Here is a 9,667-nt window from a genome sequence, read left to right as displayed (position 1 = left end):
GAGCATGGCACCGAGCAAATATTCACTGAGTCAAGGTAAATGATCTGGGCTCAAATTCTGATTGTGATCATTGTCAAAAACCCTCGAATCAAGCCACTGCAGTCAATGGTCTTTAATGCGAAATTAGTGGCTCTAGTTAGTGGCTCTCTAGTCATCAGAGCCTAATGAAAATAAGGGGGAGAGAATGCGTGGCATTAGGGCCTATTCTAATGCCTGCTCAGAAGTCTGGCGATAAATATGCAGTTTTTATATGGATTCTGGCCCCCGGTGTACCACCGTCTGCTCATTAGAAATATTTTTCCTCTGTCTAGAGTTAATTTAATTGATGTTCATCACTTTTGTGATTTTGAAAGGAAAGACACTTGAATAGCTTATAATGTGAAGTAGATAATAATCTCACAAAAAAAATTGCTCTGTAACGCCTTGATGCTACACTGCAACGATAATAAAAGTAGGCCTAATGTTATACATTTATAAGACATTTAATATAAACCCATTGTGCATCAAAAGTGCAATATTTTTCCGTCTTTTTCTGAGCAAGACATCTTTTTTTATTGTCATAATCAGGAAAGGAACCAAACTAAAATTGGAATATCATTAGCCTATAAGAGATGACTGTCCGTAAATTCCACGGCGAATGGAAAGGACGGAACCGATTGAAGGGGTTCATTAGCATGTGATAGATACTGAACCCGGCTCCACGAGGACAAAAATCACTAATTAGGCACTAATGGGAGTGTATCCCATCGCCTCGAGGGCTCTTCAGTAAGGTGATGAGGCACGAGACTCCACTGGAGAACCGCCTCGTGATTCAGAGTTCGATTGATATGATTAGTAGACTAAATGAAACAGTGTCATCTTATTCTCAAACTGATTTTAAAATATATATATATATCTCCTATAGGCCTATTAATTGATTTCCATATAAAATGCAGAAAATACAAACAAGCTAAGACGACTGCATCCATAAATCAAATTTGAATTTATGTTTATGTTTATGTTTATGATACTCAAAATATATTTACGCTACATACACCGCAATTTATTGTTTCTAAATATTTCAGCATGTTGGCTAAGCAACCTAAACCAAATTGTCCTAGCGTTTTGGGGATTATCTGTGATATGCAATGTTATATAGCCTAATTTAGCCTATACACTGCGTGTACAAAACATTAGGAACACCTGCTCTTTCCATGACATAGAGTGACCAGGTGAAAGCTATGATCCCGTATTGATGTCACCTGTTAAATCCACTTCAATCAGTATAGATGAAGCCTTGAGACAATTCAATTTACCACAGGTGGACTCCAATCAAGTTGTAGAATCATCTCAAGGATGATCAATGGAAACAGGATGCACCTGAGCTCAATTTTGAGTCTCATTGCAAAGGGTCTGAATACTTATGTAAATAAGGTATTTCTGTTTTTTATTTTTAATACATTTGCAAAAAAATCTGTTTTCGCTTTGTCATTATGGAGTATTGTGTGTAGATTGAGGAGGAAGATTTTTTTATTTTATCAATTTTAGAATAAGGCTATAATGTAACAAAGTGTGGAAAAGGGGAAGGGGTCTGAATAGTTTATGAATGCACTGTGTGTGTATATATATATATATAACTTTTTCTAAATTACAAAATATTAGATAAATATACCTCAAAATCATTTTGTTGGGAGTGACTTAAAGTTAAGATGAGACCGATGACATATTTTGTTGAGAAAGACTAGTGGCATCGAGGGAAAGTGATGAAAAATATGTTTCTGTGAGAATTACAGGAGGAGGGCATTTAACCCTGGGGGGCGTTTAACCCCAAGCTACCATATTAGTGATATTAATTACTTATTTAAGAGTTGTCAATAAATAGCTAGGCCTACATGACAATAAGATACACTGTAAAACTTTTCCCTGTAAATTGACAGCATTATACTGGCGCCAAAGTTGCCAGCTTAATATTGTAATTTTGCTTTACAGCAGAGATGCTGTAATATGTTTTACAGTACTATTTTCCTTACTGTAAAGATATATTACATCATCCTTGTTGTAAATGTACAGGGATGCTGTAATGTTTTACAGTAAGGAAAATAGTACTGTAAGCAAAATTACAGTATTAAGCTGGCAACTCTGGTGCCAGGATAATGCTGTAAATTTACAGTGAAATTCTACCTGAAATCTAAATGTAAGAAAAACCATACATTTGTACATAAAATACATTTATTCAAATTGGTAACAAGAAGTTGACACATACAGTGGGGAGAACAAGTATTTGATACACTGCCGATTTTGCAGGTTTTCCTACTTACAAAGCATGTAGAGGTCTGTAATTTGTATCATAGGTACACTTCAACTGTGAGAGACAGAATCTAAAACAAAAATCCAGAAAATCACATTGTATGATTTTTAAGTAATTAATTTGCATTTTATTGCATGACATAAGTATTTGATACATCAGAAAAGCAGAACGTAATATTTGGTACAGAAACCTTTGTTTGCAATTACAGAGATCATACGTTTCCTGTAGGTCTTGACCAGGTTTGCACACACTGCAGCAGGGATTTTGGCCCACTCCTCCATACAGACCTTCTCCAGATCCTTCAGGTTTCGGGGCTGTCGCTGGGCAACACGGACTTTCAGCTCCCTCCAAAGATTTTCTATTGGGTTCAGGTTTGGAGACTGGCTAGGCCACTCCAGGACCTTGACATGCTTCTTTCGGAGCCACTCCTTAGTTGCCCTGGCTGTGTGTTTCGGGTCGTTGTCATGCTGGAAGACCCAGCCACGACCCATCTTCAATGCTCTTACTGAGGGAAGGAGGTTGTTGGCCAAGATCTCGCGATACATGGCCCCATCCATCCTCCCCTCAATACGGTGCAGTCGTCCAGTCCCCTTTGCAGAAAAGCATCCCCAAAGAATGATGTTTCCACCTCCATGCTTCACGGTTGGGATGGTGTTTTTTTTATTATTTTTTTTGTCATTTAGCAGACGCTCTTATCCAGAGCGACTTACAGGAGCAATTAGGGTTACGTGCCTTTCTCAAGGGCACATCGACAGATTTTTCACCTAGTCGGCTCGGGGATTAGAACCAGCGACCTTTCGGTTACTGGCACAACGCTCTTACCCACTAAGCTACCTGCCGCCCTTGGGGTTGTACTCATCCTTCTTCTTCCTCCAAACACGGCGAGTGGAGTTTAGAGCAAAAAGCTCTATTTTTGTCTCATCAGACCACATGACTTTCTCCCATTCCTCCTCTGGATCATCCAGATGGTCATTGGCAAACTTCAGACGGGCCTAGACATGCGTGGCTTGAGCAGGGGGACCTTGCGTGCGCTGCAGGATTTTAATCCATGACGGCGTAGTGTGTTACTAATGGTTTTCTTTGAGACTGTGGTCCCAGCTCTCTTCAGGTCATTGACCAGGTCCTGCCGTGTAGTTCTGGGCTGATCCCTCACCTTCCTCATGATCATTGATGCCCCACGAGGTGAGATCTTGCATGGAGCCCCACACCGAGGGTGATTGACCGTCATCTTGAACTTCTTCCATTTTCTAATAATTGCTCCAACAGTTGTTGCCTTCTCACCAAGCTGCTTGCCTATTGTCCTGTAGCCCATCCCAGCCTTGTGCAGGTCTACAATTTTATCCCTGATGTCCTTACACAGCTCTCTGGTCTTGGCCATTGTGGAGAGGTTGGAGTCTGTTTGATTGAGTGTGTGGACAGGTGTCTTTTATACAGGTAACGAGTTAAAACAGGTGCAGTTAATACAGGTAATGAGTGGAGAACAGGAGGGCTTCTTAAAGAAAAACTAACAGGTCTGTGAGAGCCGGAATTCTTACTGGTTGGTAGGTGATCAAATACTTATGTCATGCAATAAAATGCAAATTAATTAGTTAAAAATCATACAATGTGATTTTCTGGATTTTTGTTTTAGATTCCGTCTCTCACAGTTGAAGTGTGCCTATGATAAAAATTACAGACCTCTACATGCTTTGTAAGTAGGAAAACCTGCAAAATCGGCAGTGTATCAAATACTTGTTCTCCCCACTGTATATAACCAAATAAGAATCATAAAAAAACTATATTGTGTGCCTGTGCATGTGTGCTGTGGGGGAGAGAAAGAGGGAGACAGAGTTAAAATTGGGATTGGATACAATCCTAGATCTTCAGATTCAGAGCTCCGAGCTCCAACATGCAGGACTAAGTGAAATAAAACAATGAGAATGGTAATAAGAAAAATAGAAATAGTACTATATACATAGTAACAACTCCGCAGTGATGAATAAATAAATGTCCATTGGGGTGGACATTGACCATAGGGGGAGCAGCAGTGGTGGCTATTCAGTAATCTGATGGTCTGGGGGTAGAAATTATTGTCTAATCTTCCAGTTTTCGCCATAATGCTCCTGTGCCACCCGCGTCTGTGTAATGGAAACGGGGAGAACAGGCCATGGCTCGGGTGGCTGAGGTCCCTGATGATCTTCTTGGACTTCCTGCAACACCTGGTGTTGTGCACCCAATGGTGCATTCGGCTGCGCGTATCACCCTCTGAAGCGCCTTGCGGTCCGCGGCGGTGGAGTTGCCGTACCAGGCTGTGATGCAGCCCAATCTATGATCAGGGGCAACTCTGTTTGGGATAAGGGGGTCCAAAGGCGGTGAAACACACAACAGGACAGTTTGGGCCGGAGAGCATCCAGGAGAGAGAAGTCAGCGCAGCATCAGGTGTTCCTCATGGGGTTCAGTAACAAACCTCCTCAATTCTGATTTGTCAGCTCTTCTCACCCCTAGGACAATCATAGAAAGAAAGAATATAGTGACAGACAGTGAGCACCAGGGCTGTTACTCTGTGGGTAAAACGACAGGGGACAAGGGACATATCAAGCTGGTGTCGTGTGTGTGTATGTGTACTTACCTCACTAGAGGTATTCATTCAAACTCAGTGAGCTCTTGGAAGAATGGGTCATGGTAGGGATTGAGAACAAACAGCTGGCTTCCTCTGGCTTCCACTTTGTCCTATCTTCAGGATTCATCATCTTGGGTTGATTCGAACCTACAGCATATATCCAATATAGTTTCTGAAATCAATTGAGGCATTGAACAAATAAAAATAAGACATCTAGATACACCTACTGTACTTCAACCCCTAGCAAACTAATACAACCTTGCTATAGCCTACACAATATCACAGATTATTTTACCAGACTCACAACATTTTCCTTTCTAGCTGTGCCACCAAATGTTTGCATACTACTGGTAAAGTGAACAGGTTTAGCTAATACTGTAACATTATGGTACAATGTTTTTTTTTTATTAAACAAATGGTTCGCGGGAGAGGCTACAAGGACAATCCTGGCCTACAAAACGATGATTTATGTCGCGCGGATGAGCGCCAAATGAACCGAATCACACAGGGTTGTAACAGCTAAGGAGGACACTGTCCCGGTGTTTTAGCCATTTACGCTCTCCCCACTGAGTAGAATATATCATGGTGACATCTAGGTGGCTACCAATATTAGTTATGTATTGTGTAGACTGCTATCCTACTTGAAATATTGTATAATCCTGGGAGGGGTAAAATTCGCCATGTTACTAGTTTCCGCCGCCGACACTGTGTTTAGGCTACAGCGGACCAGTGGCACTGCACCTTAGTTCGGCAGGCACCTCGATACAACATGGTGCACTGGTCCTTCGCATCACCTTTAGCGACTCGCGAGTACAACGCGGTTTATGTGCATCCAATCCGAAAAAATATGGGTCATCTTTTGAACTGCTAGAAACAAGCCATTTTCTCTGTAGTAATGGTGGAAACATAACGGTCACAAATCTGCTCTCAGTGTATTCTCTATGGCACTCAGAGGCTGCAATACAGCCTATGATCACAATTTTCTCTGGGTGATGTTTTTCGAGATCGCACAGCTAGATATTTAGGAGCAATTTATAGCAGACTGAAATGGCTTTTGTCAACTTGAGCTAGCTAACAAACGTTAGCTAGCTATCTAGCTAGGTTAGCTAAGGAAACATGCAGTAATTCAACATTGGCTAGCAATAAATATCCTTATAAACAAGGCAAGGTACCTACCCAACAGCTGCTGAAAATATTATTCCACTTCACATCCGCTTCAAGAAGATATTTACTAAAATAGTCTGAGCTTCATGTGTCTCACCTGACAGCATGAGGTTGGTGCCTGAAACGGATCATTTGAATCCACAGTAGGCAAATGCTATTACTGTAAAGAAATACAGTATGTTAGAGTAATTTTTACAGGAGGCTTCCCAAATGACAGTTCATAACAGTATTTTTTACAATTTTACCCACAATGCTGTGCAATCTACAGCATGAATGCTGTAAAACACATGTATGGTATTGTAGCGACCCGCACAGACAGCTGTGTGTTATGTGTTAGGCTAGTAGATGGTTGTGTTGTACCTACCAGTACCCAGTGTTCGCGGGGTCTGACATGTCAATCAACCTGCTATCTGCCAATCACGGGAATGCCTGGAATGTTCTGATGCCGGGCATCCTGGCGGTTGGCGGAGTGGCGTGGAGGGGGGTTGGGCAGGGGGATGGAGCATTGGAAGTTAAGACCAGGTTTAGCTTTTGTTCTCTCTCTTTTTACGTCTGGGCTTCACAAGAGAAGGTCACGATTGGCTTGTGGGTTATCTTTCATTTATTTGGCGTGGGCTACGGCCAAACAGTAGCCTGTGTAAAGTTGGTTTAATAAACCGTCCATTCGTAAACTCAAACCTCTGTCTGGACAGTTGTTCTTTTATGATCTAGTCAGGTCATTACATTGGTGTCAGAAGTAAAAACGTTGATAAAGTTAGCCAGCTAGCTAGCTGACTTCTGTGGCTAGCTACCGTAGGTGAGAACGGGGGTTGAAGATGCTTCGAGGGAATCCGAAAGTGAAGGTGGAGGTAAGGGACGATTATGGCCAAGGAGGTGCGTGTGCATGGACGTCGGGGGTTCTGGCTGAGGAGATCGCCAGGGCATCGGAGCCCAGAGGCCGCTTGAGGGAGGACGTTAGAGTGATGGCGGCTGAAGCGGGCATGAGTGCTTCGTCGACTGTGTTTCGCGCGGATTCTGGTGGGCGGACCGAAGGGGGTGACGTCGACGCGGCGGGACGAGGAATCTGGGGCTCAGGATGTAAACAAACATGGCGGCGCCCAGTTCCCGGCTGCGTCCGTATCCGTTAAGACCCCGAAGTATTCCCGGTAAGGCGGATTGGGAAGCTTTTCATGCTCAGTTTGAACTGTTAGCTCATTTTAGGGGGTGGTCGGATGAAGATAGGGCATTGCAGTTGGCTTTATGCCTCACGGATGAAGCTCTGGCCTGTTTGATATTGATTAGCCCCGAGGACAGACGTGATTATGGTGCTTTAGTGGGAGCACTGAGGAGGCGCTATGGACAGTGTGTACAGCCCGGGCTACTGCGCTCCGAACTGAGTAATAGACGCAGGCAGCCTGGAGAGCCTCTACGGGTGCTAGCTAATGACATTGAGAGCCTCTCTCGGCGGGCATATGCTCACATGCCCCCTCCGTGCAGAGCGAGCTAGCACGGGACCAGTTCATACAGGCGCTCTCTCCTACGGAGCTGCGCATACAGACCCAGCTGGCTCATCCTGAGTCATTGCAGGTAGCCTTGGAGATGGCTTTGGAGAGGGAGCTGGTGTGGGCTGGGGCTTCAGCTGGGGCTTTGGTGGGGGTGCAGGGAGACAGACCCTCTGTGCGAGCTGGGGGCAGAGCAGCCCGGAGCCGGAAAAGCCTGCATGGGTGGCTGAAATGACAGAACTCATTCGTGCTGTGTCGCTACAGGCGGCACGAAACACACGCCCTGGTCCCAGGGTCTGCTGGGGTTGTGGCCAGCCAGGCCATCTGCGCCGAGATTGCCCCATGTCCCCCAGAGCTCAGGGAAACGGCTCGGGGTCCGCATAGACCGGGTAGTGCGGACCCCTGGCTTTCTATCCCAACTACCATCTTCTTCAGGAGCAAGGCTCCACTTCCCCCAGAAGCAGACGAGGGCAAGCGGATGGAGCCTGTTGTTGTGGTGGGCCGGACCTGTGTTGGGGACTTTTGTCATGTCCCTGTCACTGTGGAGGGGGTGCCCTGCTCCGCCCTGGTGGACACTGGGTCCACAGTAACCCTGGTGAGGCCAGATATTGTGCCAGGTTGGACTCAGTGTGAGCCTACAACTGTGCAGCTCCGCACAGTCACAGGTGAGCTGGCACCCATGAAAGGGAAGGGAATAATGACTCTGACAGTAGGGGGCAGGACTGTGCGTCATCCTGTGTGGGTGGCGGCTGTGCAGGACCCTTGTATCCTGGGGTTGGACTTTCTTAGGAGCACAGGCTGCCAGTTAGACCTAAATAGGGGCACACTGAGCTTCCAGGGAGGGCCGGAGGTCACCATGGCCCCTAATGTCACATTCACTCAACCCAACAAACCCTTTACTCCAACAGTTAAAGCAGCAGAGACTCATGGCTGCCCCCCTCCCCCACATCTGGGTGTGACTTTTCCCCAGCCCCCCTGTCACCTACGGTGTTGCGTTACATTCCCCAGCTACCTCCACGACACAGTCCTCTGTGAGCCCGGGCCGCGCCCCCCAGCCCAGCTACCCCAGATGGGAGGGGAGAGGACACTGTCTGCAGTGAGGGAGATATGGGGGAGGAACTGTGTTGGTCTTGACCCCGAGCAGCAGGAACGGTTGAGGCAGTTGCTGTTTGAATTCAGAGACAGCTTTGCGCTGAGTGAGGAAGAGGTGGGTCAGACTCATCTGGTGCAGCATGAGATCGACACAGGTGATGCTCGACCTATCAAGATGCGTCCCCGCCGTATCCCGCTGGCACGCCAGGAGGCGGCAGACAAGGCTGTGTTGGAGATGCAGCGGGCAGACTTCATTGAGCCCTCAGACAGCCCCTGGGCGGCGCCAGTCGTCATGGTTCCGAAGAAGGGGGCAAGCTGAGGTTCTGTGCGGACTACAGGCGGCTGAATGAGGTAACCAGGAAGGACTCATACCCCATACCACGTATCGATGAGTCGCTGGACCTGGTTAGGGGGTCCTCCTGGTTCTCCTCACTAGACCTCCGCAGTGGCTACTGGCAGGTGCCCCTCTCCCCAGAGGCCAGAGCCAAAACTGCGTTCTCCACTAACAGAGGACACTGGCAGTTCAAGGTCCTGTGCTTTGGCCTGTGCAACGCTCCAGCTACTTTTGAGCGTTTAATAGACAGGGTGCTGGATGGCATCCCCCGACAGCAGTGTCTGGTATACCTCGATGACATCCTGGCCCATGGCAGCTCCTTCCAGTCAGCCCTGGGGGCGCTACGGTGTGTGCTGGAGAGGGTGGCTGCCGCAGGTCTGAAGCTCCACCCCGAGAAGTGCCACTTCATGAGGAGAGAGGTGTCCTTCTTGGGCCACCGAGTGGGGAAGGAGGGGATCAGCACCATGGAGGACAAGGTAGCGGCTGTCAGAGACTGGCCCACCCCCACCGACCAGCGTCAGCTGAAGAGCTTCCTGGGCCTGGCCTCGTACTACAGGAGGTTTGTACGGGGCTTCTCAAGCGTTGCTGCTCCACTGAACCGCCTGCTGCCGAAGGACAAGGCTTTCACTTGGACAGTGGAGTGTGAGGAGGCGTTCAACACCCTCAAACGTGCACTGATCGAGGCCCCGTGCTCGCCCCCTGACCTCACA

This window comes from Coregonus clupeaformis, chromosome 36, assembly GCF_020615455.1.
Source record: "Coregonus clupeaformis isolate EN_2021a chromosome 36, ASM2061545v1, whole genome shotgun sequence".
Classification (NCBI taxonomy): domain Eukaryota; kingdom Metazoa; phylum Chordata; class Actinopteri; order Salmoniformes; family Salmonidae; genus Coregonus; species Coregonus clupeaformis.
This window is presented reverse-complemented; position numbering follows the sequence as displayed.